Source organism: Lolium perenne, chromosome 5 (assembly GCF_019359855.2).
Source record: "Lolium perenne isolate Kyuss_39 chromosome 5, Kyuss_2.0, whole genome shotgun sequence".
In the NCBI taxonomy this organism is placed as follows: Eukaryota; Viridiplantae; Streptophyta; class Magnoliopsida; order Poales; family Poaceae; genus Lolium; species Lolium perenne.
Genome location: NC_067248.2, coordinates 90,723,719 through 90,749,269, shown reverse-complemented (window position 1 = coordinate 90,749,269; position 25,551 = coordinate 90,723,719).

The window sequence follows — 25,551 nt, the reverse complement described above, 5'->3', positions numbered from 1 at the left end:
TGACCGGCCGCCAACCGGATTCGTCGAGAAGGCCCCACCAACACGCCTAAGTTATTTACCTCTTCGCTTTGCTGGCCATGTATGCCTATATAAGGACCCAGGACCCCTCCCTTATTGCTTAGACTTGTTTAGAACTCAAACCTACCTTTGAGCTTAGTCTCCCTTGGGTATCATCCCTCTGTAATCAAGGCACTCTTGTTGTTGATTTGTGAATTGCTAAGTGAGATTCTAGTGCAAGGCACTCTCTCTCCCTTACCAATCCCCTTCTCTCCAACACCAATCTCTCTCCGGGAATTCTGCCGCGTGCCTCTTCCTTGGAGATTCTATTGGCGTGATCTACCGAGTCACGGGGGTAAGTATCGGGTGTATCGGGTTGGTGTGCGTGCGTGAGTCCCGTGTTCTTCGTGATCCTCGTGTTCCTCGCGCTCTCCCACCTCTTCCCCTTGGTTCTTGGGTCGAATCGCGAGATCAGGCCACATCCTAGATCTCAGATCTCATCATATGATCAGCAGCCTTTGGTTACCGCGATTTTGACCCTCCACCCACCTGATTTCGTTTCTAGAAAATTTTCCAAAAAATAGCCTCAAAGTGCCTTTGGACCGATCTGTGATTTGGTTGAGTTTTGAGTGGTTTTGATCCGTGGATTTGGTGTCTTTGTGCTTGATCTACTATTTCCCCAACTTTGAGCCTCCAATTCCATCATTTCCCTTCGTTTTGGTCGATTTGGTTTTGGTTTGGAGAAGAACAGGAGAGAGAAAGCTCCAAATCGTGAAACCCGGTTTCGAACTCGGTCAACCGGGCCACAGACCGGACGAGCCAGCACAGAACCCGGTCGACCGGGCGGCAACCGGACAGGCCGGTCCAGGATCCGGTCCAACCGGGCCCCAGACCGGGCGCATCTTCGCGCCCTCCCTCGACCTCGACGTCCGGCGATTTCCACCACCACCACCACCACCACCACCATTGCAGGTATAACTTGCAGTACCCTTGTAGCCCTCTTCTTTTTGCGATCTATCCCACGAGCGAAGCTTTTCGAGTGTTGCGAAACATCGCACGAGGTCCCGACCGTGAGGGTGTGCGTTGTGTGAGTAAAGCTCATAAGTGGAGCTCGTGAGTGGCAAGCAAAAGAGTAAGAGCATAGTGTGCTAGTAAAGAAAAAGTGCAAAGTGCCACCGATACAAAAAGAGTGAAAAGCTTTTAAGCAAGCAAGAGAGATAGAGAAGAGAGACTCGTGCGAATCTTGGTGCTTCTCCTCTATGCAACCTAGCTTCGATCTCTTCTTGCGTTAGTGTGACATTGAGCACCCTTGCTTAGGGGTTTTTTATTTTTTTTGCCGCTCGTTCCTTGGTTGCACTAACCCCGTTTATCTCGTGTGTGAGTTCCACATTTTTCCATGTTTATAGTGATCTCCACTTTGACACTTGATTTTTGGACCTTACCCACTCTTAACAACATACTCGATTTTGGATTTCGTCTTTTGGCTTTCCACCATCCACACCTAACACCATATTTGCTAGCTTTTGCGTGTGTCTTTGTGTGTGTCCCGATACACTTGGTCTTACTTTGGTCTTGGTTGATTGCCTCAATACTATCTTACCAAGGTAAGAGTGCGAGGTAGTCTCCTTCCACTAACATCCACAACATAGTACTTGTCTTGTTATCATGGATAGGCACGGAGACCAAGCAAAGGAGGATGAGGTCCTACACCCCTCCGAAAGGTTGGCCACCCAACACAACCTATGGGTGCAAAGCCAAGAGTTCAAGGACCAACTCAACTTGTTCGAGACACGCATCGACGAGCAATATGAAGAAGTGGCTCACAACTTCGGCCAAGTGAACCAAGATATGAATCTTCTTCGTGAAGCTACGGACAACTTGCATGACCAAGTGACGGCCAATGATGCAAACATGGAGCGGCGCATGGATAGCCTCGAGCGCGCCATCAACAACTTGGGACGTCGACATCGCCATCGCTCTACTTCCTCATCGTCATCAACCTCGTCACACGGTGACTACTCCCATGATCGCCATTCCTCCTCAAGCTCCGACTCAAGGCATAGAGATCATCATCGACCTCGTCGCCCACATGTTCGTCAAGATGACTCTCGCTCGAACTCAAGGCGCGGAGAGTTCCATCGCCATGCTCGTCCTCATGAACGTCCTCAACAAGAACAAGCTCTTCACCAAGATCGTCATCAAGCGGCTAGCCATGCCCACCATGGGCATGACGACCAACCCCACGACAACGTCCTCCACAACATGGAACCGGCACCTCATCGTCAAGCCCATGTTGATGCTCAAGACCAAGGTCATCAAGATCCACCAAGGCGTGATCTCCGGAATCATCCTCGCCATGACCAAAGGGGCCGAGGACAACCACAACATGATCAAGATGAGAGGGCCATCATTGGGCAACGCCAACAACCTCGTCAAGATCCGCAACAACATCCTCAACATGAGCCAAGTGAAGCTAGTGTTCAACTCCACCGCCAACCCAATGCTATGGTTGGCCGTGGAAGACCTCCTCTACCACCCCAAGCCGCAAGAGATGAAGGTTTCCGTCCTCGCCGAAGGAACATGGAAGATGAAGAGAATATGTATGGAAAGCTCAAGTTCAACATGCCCAAGTTCAAGGGTGAAGACGATGCCGAGGCCTACCTCTCATGGGCACTCAAGGTTGACAAGATCTTCCGCATCCACAACTACTCCGGTGCCAAGAAAGTAGCCATGGCCTCCCTTGAGTTTGAAGAGTATGCCAACACATGGTGGGAACAAGTTGTTACTCAAAGGGAAGAAAAGGGTGAACCTCCAATTGACACATGGGAAGATATGAAGGAGGAGATGCAAGCTCGCTTTGTCCCTACACACTACAAGACCGATCTCTTCAACAAGCTCCAAAAGTTGAAGCAAGGCACCAAGACCGTTGAGGAGTTCTTCAAGGAAATGGAGTTAACTATGATGCGAGCAAACATCCAAGAGTCCGAGAACCAAACCATTGCTAGGTTCTTCAATGGCCTCAACTACCCCATCAAGAGGATTGTGGAGTTCCAACAATACTCCAACATGGTTGAGTTGGTTCACCAAGCTTCCAAGGCCGAGCGTCAAGTCAATGAGGACATCAAGTACTCGAAGTCCAAGCAATACTTCGCCTCCAAACTTGCTACAACAACTCCCACAACAAGCGTCAAGCCAACCGCATCCTCTACACCTTCCAAGCAACCTACTATCCAAAGTCGCATGAAGCAAACGGTGTCCTCCACCGCCTCCTCCAAAGCCTCTACGGGATCCTCCAATGTCACTTGCTTCAAGTGTGGCACTCAAGGCCACAAGTCTTTCGAGTGCAAGAACACCAAGGTTATGATCACTATGGAGAATGGTGACATAGAGACGCTAAGTGAGGGCGAATATGAAGCCCTAGTACAAGCCGCCGTTGCTAATGAGGAAGAGTATGATGAAGAAAGTGGAGAAGACCCTCTCTTATGCACACACGACCCAAGCCCTTCACTTGTGGTCACTCGAGTGCTCACAACTCAACCCCAAGCTATGGAAGACCAAAGATGCAACATCTTCCAAACTCGTGCTGGAATTGGTGGCAAGTCAATCAAGGTCATCATCGATGGTGGGAGTTGCCACAACTTGGCAAGCACCGAGTTATGTGAGAAGCTCAATCTCACGCTTCGCAAGCATCCTCATCCATACCATGTTCAATGGTTGAGCGACAAGGGCAATGTCAAGATTCAACACACCGTCACCGTCAAATTCAAGATAGGACCCTATGAAGACACCGTTGAGTGTGACGTGGTGCCTATGACCGTGTGCCACATGTTGCTTGGCCGCTCATGGCAATTTGACAAGAAGGCCATACATGATGGTTACTCCAATGCATACACCTTCAAGGTCAAGGACAAGAAGTTCGAGCTTCGCCCAATGACTCCTAGCCAAATCATCGCCGACAATGCGAAGGCTTTAGCGAGGGCACAACACCACACCCACCATAGTGAGTTGAGAGGAGAGGGAGCGACCCACCAAAAGGAGAGTGAGCGCCACCAACCACATATGAGTGAGCGAAAGAGTGTCCTCTTAGCCACAAAAAGCGAGTGGAGAGAAGTGAAAGACAACCCATCCACCACCATACACTGCGTGCTCATTTGCAAGGGCCTATCGTCGGACACTAACGACTTACCCAACATTCCTTCGTCTTTGTTGTCTCTTTTGAAGGAGTTCCAAGACGTCTTTCCCGACGAGCTACCTCATGGACTACCACCGCTTCGGGGCATCGAGCACCGCATCGACCTCATACCCGGCGCTCCCCTACCAAACCGTGCCGCCTACCGCACCAACCCCGAAGACACCAAGGAGATTCAACGACAAATACAAGACCTCCTCGCCAAAGGTTACGTTCGAGAAAGCCTTAGCCCTTGTGCCGTTCCCGTGATTCTTGTTCCTAAACCGGATGAGACGCAACGGATGTGTATGGATTGTTGCCCCATCAATGTCATTACCGTCCGTTATCGCCATCCCATTCCGCGTTTAGACGACATGCTTGATGAATTGAGTGGTGCCACCATTTTCTTTAAGGTTGATTTGCGTAGTGGCTACCACCAAATTCGCATGGCAATTGGTGATGAATGGAAGACGGCATTCAAGACCAAGCTTGGTCTATATGAATGGCTCGTCATGCCATTTGGTCTTTCAAATGCTCCTTCGACTTTCATGCGTCTTATGAATCACATTTTGAGACCTCTCATTGGCAAGAGCGTGGTTGTTTACTTTGATGACATTCTCATCTATAGCAAAAATCTCGAGGACCATGTTCAACATGTGAGAGAAGTCTTATGCATATTGCGCCACGAGAAGCTCTTTGCCAACCTCCCAAAATGCAACTTCGCTCAAAACAAATTGGTTTTTCTTGGTTTTGTGGTTTCCGCCAACGGGATTGAAGTTGATTCTTCCAAGATTGAGGCCATCCACAATTGGCCCACTCCCACAAATGTTGGTCAAGTTCGGAGTTTTCATGGACTCGCCGGTTTCTACCGCCGCTTTGTGAAAGATTTTAGCACCATCGCTTGCCCTTTAAATGAGCTTACAAAAAAGAATGTTCCGTTTGTTTGGGGCAAAGCACAACAACACGCTTTTGATGAATTGAAAAAGAGACTCACCGAGGCACCACTACTTGTTCTCCCCGATTTTGCTAAAACATTTGAGATAGAATGTGATGCGAGTGGCATTGGAATTGGCGGTGTTCTCATGCAAAATGGAAAACCCGTGGCATACTATAGCGAGAAGTTGGATGGCGCACGCCTCAACTATCCTATATATGACAAGGAGCTTTATGCTTTGGTTCGTGTTCTTGAAGTTTGGCAACATTACCTTTGGCCAAAAGAGTTTGTTATCCATTCGGATCATGAGTCCTTGAAGTATTTGAAAAGTCAACACAATTTGAACAAGAGACATGCTAAGTGGGTTGAGTTCATCGAGTCCTTCTCTTATGTAATCAAATACAAAAAGGTCAAGGAAAACGTGGTTGCGGATGCACTTTCCCGCAAGAATACTCTTCTACTCACCCGCTTGGAGTTTCACATTTTGGGTCTTGAGGAGATCAAAGAACTTTACCCTTCCGACTCTTTCTTTGGACCAATCTTCGAAAATTGTTCCATTGACCGAGGTTTTGATGATTTCTACTTGCATGATGGCTACTTGTTTAAAGCTAACAAAGTTTGCATACCCGAGTCTTCTCTTCGTAAGTTGCTTTTGCAAGAGTCACATGGAGGTGGTCTCATGGGTCACTTTGGACGCGACAAGACTCTCTCGATGCTATCCACACACTATTATTGGCCACGCATGAAGCGAGACGTGGAGCGCCTTTGCAACCGTTGTACCACATGCTTACAAGCTAAGTCGACATCCAATCCTCATGGTCTTTACATACCTTTACCCATTCCATATGCACCTTGGTCGGATATAAGCATGGACTTTGTGTTAGGCTTACCAAGAACAAAGCATGGGCATGATTCAATCTTTGTGGTATTGGATAGGTTCTCAAAAATGGCTCATTTCATACCATGTCATAAGAGCGGTGATGCTTCACACATTGCTTCATTGTTTTTCAGGGAAGTGGTTCGCCTACACGGAATACCGGCAAGCATTGTGTCGGATCGAGACGTCAAGTTCATGAGTTATCTATGGAAGTCGCTCATGGCCAAGTTTGGAGTGAAGCTCTTATTCTCATCGTCCTCGCACCCTCAAATCGACGGACAAACCGAAGTGGTCAATCGAAGCCTCTCCACACTCCTCCGCACACTTGTGAAGAAAAACTTGAAGTCATGGGAAGATTGCCTCCCCCACGCGGAGTTCGCCTACAATAGAGCCAAGCACTCCACAACATTACGGAGTCCCTTCATGATCGTCTATGGATTCGAACCTCCAACGGCACTCAACATCCTCCCACTACCTCTTCATCAAAGGACGAACATGGACTTCGACAAGCGCACCACCGCCATGAAGAAACTACATGAAGAAACAAGAGCAACCATACAAGACCATGTCCTTCGCCAAGCTACCCGCCTCAACGCCAAGAAGAAAGAACGAGTGTTTGAAGAAGGAGACCTCGTTTGGGTTCACCTAAGGAAAGAAAGGTTCCCTCAAGAACGCAACTCCAAGCTCAAGCCAAGAGGAGATGGGCCTTTCAAGGTACTCAAGCGCATCAACAACAACGCCTACGTCATCGACATACCAACATCCAAGTACTTGGTGAGCAACACTTTCAACATCTCGGATCTATCCCCACATCATGGAGATGAGGAGGAACAAGAGTCGAGGACGACTCTCTCCCAAGGGGGGGGAGATGATGTAGCCCCGCTCGCCAACGACACTACATCAAGGCCAACAAGTCCCCCAAGTGGACCAATGACACGGGCTCGAGCCAAAGCGATACATGACAAGGTGAACTCGCTCCTCACTACCCTCGACCTTGGTACCCCATTGGATGGAATGCTACCTCATGCCGAAACGCTTTGTGTCATTAGGTACGTGGAGCATCAAGACCCCGGAGAGGATGAAACACCATGGTCAAGGGAAGGAGAGGAGCAGCTGGTCGAGAAGATGCCCAAGAAGCTGGACCCGAAGACAATCGAAGCGCACGAAGAAAGACGTGAAGATGGCCGGCGCAGGACCCGGTCGACCGGCCTCATGACCGGACCGTCCGGCCCCAGGCCCGGTCAACCGGCCGCCAACCGGATATCCCCTGGTCAAGACAGTGCATCGTACCGGGCGCCAACCGGAGGAGAATCTGCGAGGTTCCCGGTTGGCGACCGGTCGACCGGCCCCACGACCGGACGCCCCGGCGCCAGGCCCGGTCTGACCGGCCGCACGACCGGACATCCGGTGCCAGGCCCGGTCTGACCGGCCGCCAACCGGATTCGTCGAGAAGGCCCCACCAACCCGCCTAAGTTATTTACCTCTTCGCCTTGCTGTCCATGTATGCCTATATAAGGACCCAGGACCCCTCCCTTATTGCTTAGACTTGTTTAGAACTCAAACCTACCTTTGAGCTTAGTCTCCCTTGGGTATCATCCCTCTGTAATCAAGGCACTCTTGTTGTTGATTTGTGAATTGCTAAGTGAGATTCTAGTGCAAGGCACTCTCTCTCCCTTACCAATCCCCTTCTCTCCAACACCAATCTCTCTCCGGGAATTTTGCCGCATGCCTCTTCCTTGGAGATTCTATTGGCGTGATCTACCGAGTCACGGGGGTAAGTATCGGGTGTATCGGGTTGGTGTGCGTGCGTGAGTCCCGTGTTCTTCGTGATCCTCGTGTTCCTCGCGCTCTCCCACCTCTTCCCCTTGGTTCTTGGGTCGAATCGCGAGATCGGGCCACATCCTAGATGATATGGGGCAACCTTCGGTCTTCACCGCATCATGTGCTTCATCACCAAGACGGCACGCCAAGGTGAATCTTCTCCTTTATGCGTGCCTCGTATCGCCCATTTGGGACGATATACTACTTCATACTCCGTCATGTCTTGATGATAGGAACTCGACGACAAGTACGGAGGGAAGAGAGGATGCCACGGAGACCCGAGGACGCAAGGCCGATGTCACGGAAGCATGGAAGAGAAGGAGAAAGAGGAGCTGGACGCTCCAGGCCGGAACTTCCGCCCCTGATGGCCGGAACTTCCGCCCAACCGGAACTTCCGCCCCCAAGGACCGGAACTTCCGCCCAGATGCCGCCAAGATGCCTTCCAGCGCCCAGAGAAATGGATCAGGCTGGAACTTCCGCCCCGAGGGACCGGAACTTCTGCCCACTCGGAACTTCCGCCCAAGTTCCGCCCAAGTTCCGAAATTACGCCAAAACGCCCCTGGATGTTACTGCAAGGAAACGGGCCATATTCGAAACTAGGCCGGAACTTGGCCGGAACTTCCGCCCAAGACGACCGGAACTTCCGCCACCGCGAACTTCAGCATAGTAGTACTTTTCAGCGTGTAACCTACCCCTTCGCCCCCTACTATAAATAGCCTAGTTGGCTCAGATCTGAGATTAGACTTGATGTGAAATTAAACCTGAGCATGGCTCACCCTTGTGGGAACCCTACCTAGATCTGTGATCTTGTATCCCCACCCGGGCTCCTTATCGACTCGTGAAGATCTCTTTGGTGACTTCTACCGTTTGTTTGATCTTTTGCTTGTACTTCTACCTATTTGGTCTTTTGCTTGCACTTCTATCAAACCTTCCGGTCTTTTCACCCTTCTAGATCTCCCGAGCTTCGATTTGTCGATCTCTTTGCGGGACTTCTACCGGAAGGTCTTTTCCTGCAACCTCTATCGAGTTGGTGTTTCGAGCCAACGAGGGAAAACTCGAATTGTGTGCGTGTGTGTGTTGTATCCCCACGATTCCCCCACGTGTTCATCGCGTTCATCCACCTACCCCCACGTATCCCTTCAAATCCGTGAAGATCGGGCACATCCCTGGGCTTAGCCCTTATCATATGGTATCAAGAGCTCCTTGGTTGCCACGGATTTGACCCCCACACCCACCAATTCCACCAATTTCGCCCAAAAAAATTTCCAAAACTTTTTCCCAAAAAAATAGCCCCAAATTGGCCTTGGTTGGATCTCGCGATTTGTTGAGTTTTTGGTGGTTTTGGTCCAATAGAAACTTGTCTTTGGTGTTGATCTGCAATTCCCCCATCTTCCCACCGCTCTTAGTGCCAAATTTTCCACGAATTCGAAGATTTTTGGCCCGGATTTCTGCCCAAATCGAAGAACAGCCCGCAGATCTGATTGCGACCTGAAGTTCCGCCCCGCAGGATCGGAAGTTCCGCCCGGGACCGGAAGTTCCGCCCCTGAGGACCGGAAGTTCCGCCCGGGACCGGAAGTTCCGCCCCTCAGGACCGGAAGTTCCGCCTGACCGAAATTTTGACAGCATTCTTCGTTTTTCGTTTTGGCACTAACCCCTTGTGTTTGGACCTCGTTGTGTGTGCCATTTCAGCTACCACTAAGCTTCCGCAACATCAACTACGACGACGGCAACCCGAGGATCCAAGCGGTTCATTTGACACCTTCCACCATAGCAAGTTCAACATCGTCGGCCACCGTCATCAAGTGGTATAACTTGCCCCCTAACTTGTAGCCTTAGCTTCCTTTGCGTACCTTTCCTATCGAGAGTGGCTTTCTAGTGTTGCGAAGCATTGCGCAAGCGTCCCGACCGTGAGGGTGTGCGTGTGTTGAGCAAAGCTATGAAGCAAGCTCGTGTGAAAAGATAGGCAAAAGAAGTGTGACATACTTACATAGATAGTGAGAAAAAGAAAGCTTCTAAGCATACAAAAAAAAAGGAGAAAAAGAAAAAAAAAGAGTGTGAGTGACACCTATACACAAAAGAGTCCAAAGCTTATAAGCAAAAGAGAGAAAAGAGAAGAGAGGCGTCTTGCGCAAATCTTGTTGCTTCTCAATTTTGCAACCAAGCCACGGTCTCTCTTGCGCTAGCGTGACACCGAGCTAGTAGTCTTCGTTAGGACCATTTTTGTTCGTGCTCATTTTCCGTCGCGCTAACCCCATTTTATCCCACGCGTGTGTTCCACCTTGTGTATGCCTTTTGTGATCACCGCCTTTGACTTGTGACTTTTGGATCTTACCCACTTTTGACAATAGACTTTTCGTTTGGTTCTTCCATTTGGATTTCCACATCCATACCTAACACCATATAGAGTTTTTGTTTTGTGTGTGTGCATACATATCGGTTGTTCCTCGACTTGAAACACCTTTTCGATTTTGGTTTGCAAGTTTTGACACTTTTGGTAGTTTTCCTTCCACCATATATATACACCAATCATAGAGACTAACATGGATAGTGAGGATGAACCTACGGAGGACGACATGGAGTACGATGAGGGTGATAGCTCCGCAAGCACCGCGGATATGGAGGACCATGTGGAGCTCGACACCGACAATGGCTCCGCAAGCATTGGCGACATGACCGACATCGAGCATCTCTACACCGACCATGACTCGCCAAGCATGGACAACATGGTGGACCACCACTCCGAGCTTGACTACAACATCGACGACATGGTGGAGCACTACCTCGACTACGACTACGACACCGTGATGGAGCACCGCACCGAGCACTACGTCGACTACGACTACGACACCATGATGGAGCACCGCACCGAGCACTACCTCGACTACGACTACGACACCATGATGGAGCACCGCACCGAGCACTACCTCAACTACGACTACGACACCATGATGGAGCATCGCACCGAGCACTACCTCGACTATGACATTGACACCATGGTGGAACCGAGCTTCGACACCACCTTGCACAAGACCGGTGCCTACAAGTTCCCCACCTTGGCCAATGGAACTACTTATGACGGTTGCGGACCTTCAAGACGGCGCCACCATGAGAGTGCTTCCCCACATGATCCTCTACATCGAGCTCGTCCTTTGGAACAACAAGAGCGTCCCCGCCATGATCGCCATCGACACTCTCCTCCGAGCTCAAGAAGGCGCCACACGCAAAGTGCCAAGCTACATGAACCATCATCTAGGCATGTTGAGGATCGTCATCGACACTCGTCACCTCATGATCGTCGTCGACCATCACCACCTCATGATCACCATCGACATGCGTCACCACATGATCATCGCCGACACAAGTCACCTCATGTTCGCCATCGACCAACACCTCCCAAGGATCTTCGATGACACCCCCCAAGACATGGTGATGATGCAAGAAGACGAGAGCCTCGACATGAAGCGGCCAAGGCTACAAAGGTCAACAACACCAAACATATGGTGTCCACAAAGCCTAGCGCCACCACCAAAATGGCATCTCCAAGACCGCCTACACATGAGAAGATCTCCAATGGTGCAAGACAAGACGCTACACCAACAAGCAAGATGGTGGCAAGTGCACATAAAGAGGAACCACCTATCATGGTGCCTCCCCCTCCTACCGCCACCACCACAATGGCGCCTACAAGAAGCTCAAGCCCCAAAATGAAGACCGTGGAGTCTACACTTCAAGATGAAGGACGATCTACCCATCTTTATGCCAACATGACAATGATTTGTCCACCAAGACCACGTAGCTCCCAATGCTTTCGTGGCACACAAGATGGTCACCATCTTTGGGAATGCCCCAATCTCCATTGTGATGTGTGCACATCCAACAAGCACATGACATGGGAGTGCAACACACCTCAAGCCCACAAGCTCTACTTCGCCCAATTGGATGCCCAATTCGCCAACAAGACACTTCAAGATACCATCATCTTCAAAGAATGGTGCAAGGAAATGGACAAGATGACGACTATGAAGCCCACACTTCAAGATGATGCACGAGAAGGCCAAGACAAGAGTGACGTTGATTCGAGCCAAGCTCTCAACAACACCATAGCGCCATCAAATGGTGTCAACATGGCGGGCGATGGAGTTGAGAAGGTTGAGCATGGGATGATCCCTTCAACCAAGGTGGCGAATGGAGTTGAGAATGGTGAGCATGGGATGATCCCTTCACCAATGGAGGCGCATGGAGATGACAAAATCGAGCCTACTCCTATATGCTTGAATGATGAGATGGTACCAATCCCATGTGAGCATGAGAGCCACTTAGCCCACTTGAGTGAGAGTGATAGTGAGTTGAGTGACTTCCACCCCATATGTGAGTTTGAGTGCTTCCATTTGGAGGACATGAGTGATACACAAAGTTCCATGGAGGACGAGTTCCCGATCATGGAGAAGATGTACATGGTGCATGAAGATGATGATATCACACCATGCTTACAAGAAGTCAAAGATGTCAACCACATGGATCCTACCACTTCCACAACACCTACCTCAAATGAGTCGGACTACAAAGGTAACAATATAGGTGTTGATGATGCCATGATCCCACTAGTGGACATGATGACTTATGAATGCATGCATGATCTTGATGATACAATTGCTATGTCATATGCTTCTTTCCTTTTCCCATGTGATGCTTTGCTTGATAACATTGTTGATCATGTGGAATTACTTGCTTGTGACAATATGATCATGCCATGCTATGAGAGTTTCACTTTATCTTCTATTGCTTGCAATATGTCGAACAATTGCTCTTTCCTATGTGTTGCTTGCAAGGATGATGATGATAATACTTGTGTTGTGACAACCTTGCCGAACAATTGCTCTTTCCATAGGTTTGTCGACAACAATGATAACATGTTGAACATGTTTTGCTCTAAATGCTTGCAATACTCTCCCATTAATGCAACCAAAATGTTGAATAATTGCTCTTTCCAATGCTTGGTTTGCAATGATATTAATATGCTTGTAAATGAGATTGCCCCCATAGCTCTCTCAAACTTTGGAGACTTTGCCTATATACATGATGAGCATGTTCATGTGTTTACCCCGCATATTCACCATATCTATTATGATGCTTTGCTTAACGCTAATGGTGATGTGCAAAAGAGATGGACCATCATGATGGATGATGTGTTCATATACCATGCACACACGTTCTTTGCTTTGCCTATTGTGTGTGTAGGTAGAAGAATGCCAATGTCAACCTCGATTGAGCACGAGTTGACAAAGAGAGCTCTTGAGAGCATAATACAAGTGAGTTCAAGATCGAACCCGGCTCTAATAACTTTCCCATGCTTTGCATTGAACATGCCGAACAATTTCTCTTTCTCATGGTTCTTTGGCAAGCATGACGATGTGATTCTTACCGTTGTTGTTGCCTCAAACAAGTTGACCAATTTCTCTTTCATGTGGTTTGTTGGCACGCACGGTTGTGCAAAGTTTTTCTTGATGAACTTTTTGGATGATATGTTGTGTGTTGCACCAAATAGGAGGACCAATTTCTCTTTCCAATGGTTTGTGTGCACACATGTTGATGACATTTTGGACACGCTTTTGTATGTGTTTTTTCCAAATTCTCCAATTGTTGCTTCAAGGATGTTGAACAATTTCTCTTTCCGATGCCTTGAGAGCAACAATGAAAATGACTTTCTACATGAGATGGACACTACGGTTGTCTCACAATGGGGATTTTTTGTGTTTCCACATTTGGAAGATGTTCATAAGGAGTTCTTCCACATAGACCTTGCACATGCCTTATTCTTGATATATTTGTGTTGTGCTAACGGTGTTGTGAACATGAATGGACATGTCGTTGATGATATGCTCCTCTATCACGCACACATATACTTTGCTTGGTCTTTGTTGTGTGAAGGTACACGTGACTTGTGGATGAGCGTCAACGAATGGGTTCAACCCCACACTTCGACTACACAAGATCTCTCCATGAGAGCACACCGACACTTTGATAAGGTGACCTCCTTCTACATAAGGCCCCTTGCTAAATCCGTTGAACATTGGCAATGCTTTGAGTGTTCTCTTGCTTCTCTTATGCTATTGATAGGGCTCTTGACAAGTGACGAGACATTCAAGCGTGGTTGTCATCTACCTCCTATACAAGTTTGTGAAGAGCTATCGTCGAGGACGACTCTTTTTCAAGTGGGGGGAGATGATACGGGGCAACCTTCGGTCTTCACCGCATCATGTGCTTCATCGCCAAGACGGCACGCCAAGGTGAATCTTCTCCTTTATGCGTGCCTCGTATCGCCCATTTGGGACGATATACTACTTCATACTCCGTCATGTCTTGATGATAGGAACTCGACGACAAGTACGGAGGGAAGAGAGGATGCCACGGAGACCCGAGGACGCAAGGCCGATGTCACGGAAGCATGGAAGAGAAGGAGAAAGAGGAGCTGGACGCTCCAGGCCGGAACTTCCGCCCCTGATGGCCGGAACTTCCGCCCAACCGGAACTTCCGCCCCCAAGGACCGGAACTTCCACCCAGATGCCGCCAAGATGCCTTCCAGCGCCCAGAGAAATGGATCAGGCCGGAACTTCTGCCCCGAGGGACCGGAACTTCTACCCACTCGGAACTTCCGCCCAAGTTCCGCCCAAGTTCCGAAATTACGCCAAAACGCCCATGGATGTTACTGCAAGGAAACGGGCCATATTCGGAACTAGGCCGGAACTTCCGGCCCGGCCGGAACTTCCGCCCCCCAGGACCGGAACTTCCGCCCCTGACCGGAACTTCCGCCCAAGACGACCAGAACTTCCGCCACCGCGAACTTCAGCATAGTAGTACTTTTCAGCGTGTAACCTACCCCTTCGCCCCCTACTATAAATAGCCTAGTTGGCTCAGATCTGAGATTAGACTTGATGTGAAATTAAACCTGAGCATGGCTCACCCTTGTGGGAACCCTACCTAGATCTATGATCTTGTATCCCCACCCGGGCTCCTTATCGACTCGTGAAGATCTATTTGGTGACTTCTACCGTTTGTTTGATCTTTTGCTTGCACTTCTACCTATTTGGTCTTTTGCTTGCACTTCTATCAAACCTTCCGGTCTTTTCACCCTTCTAGATCTCCCGAGCTTCGATTTGTCGATCTCTTTGCGGGACATCTACCGGAAGGTCTTTTCCTGCAACCCCTATCGAGTTGGTGTTTCGAGCCAACGAGGGAAAACTCGAATTGTGTGCGTGTGTGTGTTGTATCCCCACGATTCCCCCACGTGTTCATCGCGTTCATCCACCTACCCCCACGTATCCCTTCAAATCCGTGAAGATCGGGCACATCCCTGGGCTTAGCCCTTATCACTAGATCTCAGATCTCATCACCTATCATCAAGACATGACGAAGTATGAAGTAGTATATCGTCCCAAATGGGCGATACGAGGCACGCATAAAGGAGAAGATTCACCTTGGCGTGCCGTCTTGGCGATGAAGCACATGATGCGGTGAAGACCGAAGGTCGCCCCGTATCACAACCCCTTATCAACTTCCCTGAAAAACAATGAAGCAATGTGTGAAGCATCATCGCTCTTATGACATGGTATGAAATGAGCCATTTTAGAGAACCTATCCACTACCACAAATATTGAGTCATGACCATGTTTTGTGCGTGGTAAGCCAAGTACAAAGTCCATGCTTATGTCCGACCAAGGTGCATATGGAATGGGTAAAGGCATGTAAAGACCATAGGGATTGGATGTAGACTTAGCTTGTAAGCACGTTGTACACCGTCGGCAAAGGCGTTCCACGTCGCGGTACATTCTTGGCCAATAGTAGTGGTTTGAGAGCATGGCATATGTCTTCTCTCGTCCAAAGTGACCCATGAGACCACCTCCATGTGACTCTTGCAAAAGTAACTTACGAAGAGAAGACTCGGGAATGCACATTTTGTTAGCCTTGAACAAGTAGCCATCATGCAAATAGAAATCATCAAATCCTCGGTCAACGGAACACTTTGCAAAGATTGGTCCAAAGAAAGAGTCGGAAGGGTAAAGTTCTTTGATCTCCTCAAGACCCAAAATGTGAAACTCCAAGCTGGTGAGTGGAAGAGTATTCTTGCGGGAAAGGGCATCCGCAACCACATTTTCCTTACCCTTTTTGTATTTGATTACATAAGGGAAGGACTCTATGAACTCAACCCACTTAGCATGTCTCTTGTTCAAATTGTGTTGACTTTTCAAATACTTCAAGGACTCATGATCCGAATGGATAACAAACTCTTTTGGCCAAAGGTAATGTTGCCAAACTTCAAGAACACGAACCAAAGCATAAAGCTCCTTGTCATATAGAGGATAGTTGAGGCGTGCGCCGTCCAACTTCTCGCTATAGTATGCCACGGGTTTTCCATTTTGCATGAGGACACCGCCAATTCCAAGGCCACTCGCATCACATTCTATCTCAAATGTTTTAGCAAAATCGGGAAGAACAAGTACTGGTGCCTCGGTGAGTCTCTTTTTCAATTCATCAAAAGCGTTTTGTTGTGCTTTGCCCCAAACAAACGGAACATTCTTTTTAGTAAGCTCATTTAAAGGGCAAGCGATGGTGCTAAAATCTTTTACAAAGCGGCGGTAGAAACCGGCGAGTCCATGAAAACTCCGAACTTGACCAACATTTGTGGGAGTGGGCCAATTGTGGATGGCCTCAATCTTGGAAGAATCAACTTCAACCCCGTTGGCGGAAACCACAAAACCAAGAAAAACCAATTTGTTTTGAGCAAAGTTGCATTTTGGGAGGTTCGCAAAGAGCTTTTCGTGGCGCAATATGCACAAGACTTCTCTCACATGTTGAACATGGTCCTCGAGAGTTTTGCTATAGATGAGAATGTCATCAAAGTAAACAACCACACTCTTGCCAATGAGTGGTCTCAAAATGTGATTCATAAGACGCATGAAAGTCGAAGGAGCATTTGAAAGACCAAATGGCATGACGAGCCATTCATATAGACCAAGCTTGGTCTTGAATGCCGTCTTCCATTCATCACCAATTGCCATGCGAATTTGGTGGTAGCCACTACGCAAATCAATCTTAGAGAAAATGGTGGCTCCACTCAATTCATCAAGCATGTCGTCTAAACGCGGGATGGGATGGCGATAACGGACGGTAATGGCATTGATGGGGCGACAATCCATACAAATCAGTTGCGTCTCATCCGGTTTAGGCACAAGAATCACGGGAACGGCACAAGGGCTAAGGCTTTCTCGAACGTACCCTTTAGCGAGGAGGTCTTTTATTTGGCGTTGGATCTCCTTGGTGTCTTCGGGGTTGGTGCGGTATGCGGCGCGGTTTGGAAGGGGAGCGCCGGGTATGAGGTCGATGCGGTGCTCGATGCCCCGAAGCGGTGGTAGTCCATGAGGTAGCTCGTCGGGGAAGACGTCTTGGAACTCCTTCAAAAGAGACAACAAAGACGAAGGAATGTTGGTTAAGTCGTTAGTCTCCGACGAGAGGCCCTTGCAAATGAGCACGTAGTGTATGGTGGTGGATGGGTTGTCTTTCACTTCTCTCCACTCGCTTTTTATGGCTAAGAGGACACTCTTTCTCTCACTCATATGTGGTTGGTGGCGCTCACTCTCCTTTTGGTGGGTCGCTCCCTCTCCTCTCAACTCACTATGGTGGGTCGCTCCCTCTCCTCTCAACTCACTATGGTTGGTGTGGTGTTGTGCCCTCGCTAAAGCCTTCGCATTGTCGGCGATGATTTGGCTAGGAGTCATTGGGCGAAGCTCGAACCTCTTGTCCTTGACCTTGAAGGTGTATGCATTGGAGTAGCCATCATGTATGGTCTTCTTGTCAAATTGCCATGGGCGGCCAAGCAACATGTGGCACACGGTCATGGGCACCACGTCACACTCAACGGTGTCTTCATAGGGGCCTATCTTGAAGTTGACGGTGACGGTGTGTTGTATCTTGACATTGCCCTTGTCACTCAACCATTGGACATGGTATGGATGAGGATGCTTGCGAAGCGTGAGGTTGAGCTTCTCGCATAACTCGGTGCTTGCTAAGTTGTGGCAACTCCCACCATCGATGATGACCTTGATTGACTTGCCACCAATACCGGCACGAGTTTGGAAGATGTTGCATCTTTGGTCTTCCATAGCTTGGGGTTGAGTTGTGAGCACTCGAGTGACCACAAGTGAAGGGCTTGGGTCGTGTGTGCATAAGAGAGGGTCTTCTCCACTTTCTTCATCATACTCTTCCTCATTAGCAACGGCGGCTTGTACTAGGGCTTCATATTCGCCCTCACTTAGCGTCTCTATGTCACCATTCTCCATACTGATCATAACCTTGGTGTTCTTGCACTCGAAGGACTTGTGGCCTTGGGTGCCACATTTGAAACAAGTGACATTGGAGGGTCCCGTAGAGGCCTTGGAGGAGGCGGTGGAGGACACCGTTTGCTTCATGTGACTTTGGATAGAAGGTTGCTTGGAAGGTGTAGAGGATACGGTTGGCTTGACACTTGTTGTGGGAGTTGTTGTAGCAAGTTTGGAGGCGAAGTATTGCTTGGACTTTGAGTACTTGATGTCCTCATTCACTTGACGCTCGGCCTTGGAAGCTTGGTGAACCAACTCAACCATTCACTTGATGTCCTCATTCACTTGTCCACAATCCTCTTGATGGGGTAGTTTAGGCCATTGAAGAACCTAGCGATGGTTTGGTTCTCGGACTCTTGGATGTTTGCTCGCATCATAGTTAACTCCATTTCCTTGAAGAACTCCTCAACGGTCTTGGTGCCTTGCTTCAACTTTTGGAGCTTGTTGAAGAGATCGGTCTTGTAGTGTTTTGGGACAAAGCGAGCTTGCATCTCCTCCTTCATATCTTCCCAAGTGTCAATTGGAGGTTCACCTTTTTCTTCCCTTTGAGTAACAACTTGTTCCCACCATGTGTTGGCATTCTCTTCTAACTCAAGGGAGGCCATTGCTACTTTCTTGTCACCGGAGTAATTGTGGATGCGGAAGATCTTGTCAACCTTGAGTGCCCATGAGAGGTAGGCCTCGGCATCGTCTTCACCCTTGAACTTGGGCATGTTGAACTTGAGATTTCCATACATATTCTCTTCATATTCCATATTCCTTCGGCGAGGACGGAAACCTTCATCTCTTGCGGCTTGGGGTGGTATAGGAGGTCTTCCACGGCCAACCATAGCATTGGGTTGGCGGTGGAGGTGAACAGTAGCTTCACTTGGCTCACGTTGATGATGTTGTTGCAGATCTTGACGAGGTTGTTGGCGTTGTCCAATGATGGCCCTCTCATCTTGATCATGTTGTGGTTGTCCTCGGCCCCTTTGGTCATGGCGAGGATGATTCCGGAGGTCACGCCTTGGTGGATCTTGATGACCTTGGTCTTGAGCATCCACATGGGCTTGACGATGAGGTGTCGGGTCCATGTTGTGGAGGACGTTGTCGTGGGGTTGGTCGTCATGCCCATGGTGGGCATGGCGAGCCGCTTGATGACGATCTTGGTGAAGAGCTTGTTCTTGTTGAGGACGTTCATGGGGACGAGCATGGCGATGGAACTCTCCGCGCCTTGAGTTTGAGCGAGAATCTTCATGACGAGCGTGTGGTCGACGAGAGCGATGATGATCTCCATGCCTTGAGTCGGAGCTTGAGGAGGAATGGCGATCATGGGAGTAGTCATCATGTGACGAGGTTGATGACGAGGAAGAAGTAGAGCGATGTCGATGTCGACGACCCAAGTTGGTGATGGCGCGCTCGAGGCTATCCATGCGCCTCTCCATGTTTGCATCATTGGCCGTCACTTGGTCATGCAAGTTGTCCGTAGCTTCACGAAGAAGATTCATATCTTGATTCACTTGAGCGAAGTTGTGAGCCACTTCTTCATATTGTTCGTCGATGCGAGTCTCGAACAAGGTAAGTTGCTCCTTGAACTCTTGGCGTTGCACCCATAGATTGTGTTGGGTGGCCAACCTCTCGGAGGTGCGTAGGACTTCATCTTCGTTTCCTTGGTCTCCGTGCCTATCCATGATAACAAGACAAGAACTATGTGGTGGATGTTAGTGGAAGGAGACTACCTCGCACTCTTACCGAGGTAAGATAGTATTGAGGCAATCAACCAAGCCAAAAGTAAGACCAAGTGTATTGGGTACACACACAAAGGCACACGCAAAAGCTAGCAAATATGGTGTTAGGTGTGGATGGTGGAAAGCCAAAAGACGAAATCCAAAATCGAGTATGTTGTTAAAAGTGGGTAAGGTCCAAAAATCAAGTGTCAAAGTGGCGATCACTATAAACACGGAGAAATGTGGACCTCACACACGAGATGAGCGGGGTTAGTGCAACCAAGGAACGAGCGGAAAAAGGAAAAACCCCTAAAGAAGGGTGCTCAATGTCACACTAACGCAAGAAGAGGTCGAAGCTAGGTTGCATAGAGTAGAAACACCAAGATTCGCACGAGGTCTCTCTTCTCTATCTCTCTTGCTTGCTTAAAAGCTTTTCACTCTTTTTGTATCGGTGGCACTTTGCACTTTGCTTTTTTCTCTCTTTTTTTTTCACTAGCACACTATGATCTTACTCTTTTGCTTGCCACTCACGAGCTCCACTTATGAGCTTTACTCACACAACGCACACCCTCACGGTCGGGACCTCGTGCGATGTTTCGCAACACTCGAAAAGCTTCGCTCGTGGGATAGATCGCAAAAAGAAGAGGGCTACAAGGGTACTGCAAGTTATACCTGCGATGGTGGAGATGGTGGTGGTGGTGGTCGGCGGTGGTGTTAGTCGATGTCGAAGACGTGTGCCCGGTCGGTGGTCCGGTCGGACCGGGTCTGGCGCCGACTGCTCCGGTCTGGGGGCCGGCTGACCGGCTTCTGGGCCAGCTGTTCCGGTTGGCGGCCAGTTGACCGGGTTCTGCGCCGGACGGTCCGGTCTGGGGGCCGGTTGACCGGCTTGTTCAACCGGATTTCGCGATTCTCTCTCTTGTTCTTCCCCAAACCAAAACCAAAAGATCAAATCGACGGGAAACGATGGAATTGGAGGCTAAAAGTTGGGGGAATAGTAGATCAAGCACAAAGACACCAAATCCACGGATCAAAACCACTCAAAACTCAACCAAATCACAAATCGGTCCAAAGGCAATTTGGGGCTATTTTTTGGAAAAGTTTCTAGAAACGAAATCGGGTGGGTGGAGGGTCAAAATCGCGGTAACCAAAGGCTGCTGATACCATATGATGAGATCTGAGATCTAGGGTTTGGCCCGATCTCGCGATTTGACCCAAGATCCAAGGGGAAGAGGTGGGAGAGCGCGAGGAACACGAGGAACACGAAGAACACCGGTACTCACGCACGCACACCAACCCGATACACCCGATACTTACCCTCGTGGCTCGGTAGACCACGCCAATAGAATCTCCAAGGAAGAGGCACGTGGCAGAATTCCCGGAGAGAGATTGGTGTTGGAGAAAGGGGATTGGTGAGGGAGAGAGAGTGCCTTGCACTAGAATCTCACTCAACAATTCACAAATCAACAGCTAGAGTGCCTTGATTACAAAGGGATGCTTGTCCAAGATGGATGCTAACCCTAGGGAGACTAAGCTCAAAGTTGGTTTAAGCTCAAAATTATGTCTAAGGGGTAAAGGGGGCGTCCAGGGTGCTTATATAGCGGTACAAGGCGACACGGGCCGAAAAGGTACAAAGGAAAACGGTTCGGGCCGAAAAGGCATCTTTAGTCGAGCAGGCCGGTCAGGCGGCCGGTCAGACCGGACCTGGGACCGGGCAGTCCGGTCAGACCGGATTCTGGACTGGTGGCCCGGTCAGGAGGCCGGTCAGACCGGATTCTGGACTGGCCGTCCATCTTCTCTTCCTTGCGTTCTTCGGGCGACTTCGGGTCCAGCTCCATGTACATCTTCATGTCCCGCTGCTCCTCTCCTTCCTTTGACCATGGTGTGTCATCCCCTCCGAGGTCTTGATGCTCCACGTACCTAATAACACAAAGTGTTTCGACATGAGGTAGCATTCCATCCAATGGGGTACCGAGGTCGAGGGTAGTGAGGAGCGAGTTCACCTTGTCGTGTATCGCTTTAGCTCGAGCCCTTGTCATTGGTCCACTTGGGGGACTTGTTGGTCTTGGTGAGGAGGTGTCCAAAGGCCACCCCGCATCAGCCTACACATGAGAAGATATCTAATGGTGCGAGACAAGACGCTACATCAACAAGGAAGATGGTGGCAAGTGCACATAAAGAGGAGCCACCTATCATGGTGCCTCCCCCTCCTACCGCCACCACCACAATGGCACCTACACGAAGCTCAAGCCCCAAGATGAAGACCGTTGAGTCTACACTTCAAGATGAAGGACGATCTACCCATCTTTATGCCAACATGACAATGGTTCGTCCTCAAAGACCATGTAGCTCCCAATGCTTTCGTTGCACACAAGACGGTCATCTTTGGGAATGCCCCAATCTCCATTGTGATGTGTGCACATCCAACAAGCATATGACATGGGAGTGCAACACACTGCAAGCCCACAAGCTCTACTTCGCCCAATTGGATGCCCAATTCGCCAACATGACACTTCAAGATACAATCGTGTTCAAAGAATGGTGCAAGGAAATGGACAAGAGTGACGTTGATTCGAGCCTAGCTCTCAACAACACCATAGCGCCATCAAATGGTGTCAACATGGGAGGCGATGGAGTTGAGAAGGTTGAGCATGGGATGATCCCTTCAACCAAGGAGGCGAATGGAGTTGAGATGGTTGAGCATGGGAAGTTCCCTTCAATCACGGAGGCGCATGGAGATGAGCAAGTCGAACCTACTCCCACATGCTTGATTGATGAGTTGGTACCAACCCCATGTGAGCATGAGAGCCACTTAGCCCACTTGAGCGATAGTGATAGTGAGTTGAGTGACTTCCACCCCATATGTGAGTTTGAGTGCTTCCATTTGAAGGACATGAGTGATACACAAAGTGAGTTGAGAGAGGTAGATGATAGGCCCATGGAGGACATCGCATTTGCTAACACATTAACCTCTCCCTCGTTTGTGTCTTCTTATGTTGCACTAGGTTCCACGGAGGACGAGTTCCCGCTAATGGAGAAGATGTACATGGTGCATGAAGAGGATGATATCACACCATGCTTCCTCAAAGATGGACATGTCGACCACATGGATCCTCCTACTTCCACAACACCTACTTCACATGAGTCGGCCTACAAAGGTAACAACGTAGGTGTTGATGATGCCATGATCCCACTAGTGGACATGATGACTTATGAGTGCATGCATGATCTTGATGATACATTTGCTACGTCACATGCTTCCTTCATATTCCCATGTGATGCTTTGCTTGATAACATTGTTAATCATGTGGAATTGATTGATTGTGATACCATGAACATGCCATGCTATGAGAGTTTCATATTTGCTCCGCTTGCTTGCAATGATAATGATTATGATCACGTTTGTGTTGTGACACCCTTGATGAACACTTGCTCTTTCCATAGGATTGTCAACAACACTAATAACATGTTAAACATGCTTTGCCCAAAATGTTTGCACTATTCCATGTTCCTTGCATCCAAGATTGTGAATAATAGCTCTTTCTTATGCTTGGTATGCAAGAATGCTTATTTCATTGTCCATGAGATGGCCCCCATAGCCTTCTCAATTTTTGATGATCCTAAGTTACCACATGCCATGAATGCACCTTCTTGCCATATGCACCATCACCATGCATTTCATACTATCTTGCTTTATACTAACGGATGATGTATTCATCTACCATGCACACATGCTTTTTGCTTTCTCCATTGTGTGTATAGGTACCCGAACGACAACATCCACCGCCACGGAGCATGAGTTGACGACACGTGCCATTGAGAGCTACCCCACCAAGGACAAACTCCATCACCAAACCCGCGGGATTCAAACCAAAGGGTATGTTTCCCAACGCCTTCGCCATCGTGTGTTTCCAATTTTTCTTGTTGAGCTTCCGGTTTGGTCCAATTCCTCGTCACCTCTTTTTCTTCTTATGCAACATATCTTGAAAGATCTTGTTGGCACAATGGTTGTTGTATGTATTGATGATATCATCATACGCTCCGATTTGTGATGCAGCCCGACCTACGGTCTTCGCTTCATCATGTGCGTCAACGTCAAAAACCACACTCAAGGCCGAGGTCACGGAGGCATGGAATAGAAGAAGGAAGAAGAGCGTCCGAGGTCGCCGGGAAGAGAAGGCGCCTGCCACAAGTCAATTCGGGCCAAGGCCCATGTACCCCCTTGTTTCCCTAAACTATCCCTCCTTAGTGGCTCCCTATAAATAGGCACCCACCCCCACCTTCATTAGGTTAGACATAACTTGAGTGAGAACTTAGCTTATGCCTCCACCATCCCTTTGGGATTAGGGAAACCCCCTCCTCTCTTAGACACAAATCTATGAGTTGTATCAATGCACTCTTTATATGATTTATCTTTCGCACTTGTGATTCTACCGCGGTCTCTCACATGTGTGACTCCATAGATCGTATACCGGTCTTCCTCTCGGGGATTCTACCGCGTGTCTCTCCCTTGAGAGATTCTATCAGGATAGTGGTTCGGGCTATCGGGAGTAAACCGGAATTGTATCGGGTTGTGTTGCATTCATTCGCCGTGTTCTTCGCCGTGTTCTTCGTGTTCTCCCTCGCCCCCTCTTGTTCTTGGTCAATTCGTGAGATCGGGCCACAACCGAGCCCTTAGGACTTGTTCATATGGTATCAGAGCAAAGGTTGCCCGAATTTGACCCTCGAATCTCTCCAATTTCGCCCAAAAATTTTCCCAAAAAAAAATTGCCCCAAAAATAGCTTGAAATTTGATCTCTGAATTTGCTGAGTTTTTTGTGGTTTTGGTCCACTGATTTGATGTTTAGGGTGCTGATCTACTATTCCCCCATCTTTTCCCCTTCAATTCCGTCCAATTTCGTGCAAATCTGAGCAATTTGTCGTTGTCTTTCCGGTGTGTTCTTCGTGCCTCGAAGAACAGCTCGAGCCAACGCGGGTCAACGCTCGCATTGCATCCTCCGCTCGTCTCCGTTCACCCTGGCCCGTGCTCCACCCGCCGCCTGGCCCGCTACCTGCCAAGCACGCGTCGCCGCGCCCTGCCAGCCAACGCCCAAGCCACCGCTCGCCGCCTTGCCCACAGCGCAGCACCAGCGCCAACAGCCGCCGCACGTTGCCGGCCGCCCGCACCAGTTCACCTCGCGGCTCCCGCGTGCATCCCCATCGAGCCAAGCCGCAGCAGATACCGCGCGAGCCTCCACGCCCATCTGCTCGACCTCTGCAAAATACAGCAGCACGCGCCGCCATCCGCGCACAAGCTGAGCCGCGCCTCTGCAACAGCTCGCCGCGCCACACGCGACCAGGCCGCGCGCCTTCCTCGGCCCTGCCCCGCACCTCGCTGCTCCCGCCGCAGCTCACCAATTCCCGCAGTACAGCTCCACGCCTCGCTGCGCATCCGGCCACAACCAGCACACCAACCTCGCTCAATCACGCAGCAACTAGCCGCCCCTGCAAAGCTCCAGCGCGCGCATCACAACCAACCGGACGGAAACCGGGCGGCAACCGGACCGGAGCCAAACCGGGTGATGGTCCGGCCCAGGATCCGGTTAAACCGGCCTTCCTACCGGATTTCGCAATTTTGACCCAATTTTCGTCCAATTTTGACTCCACTTTTTGCCCCAAATTTTGACAACTTTCCGGAG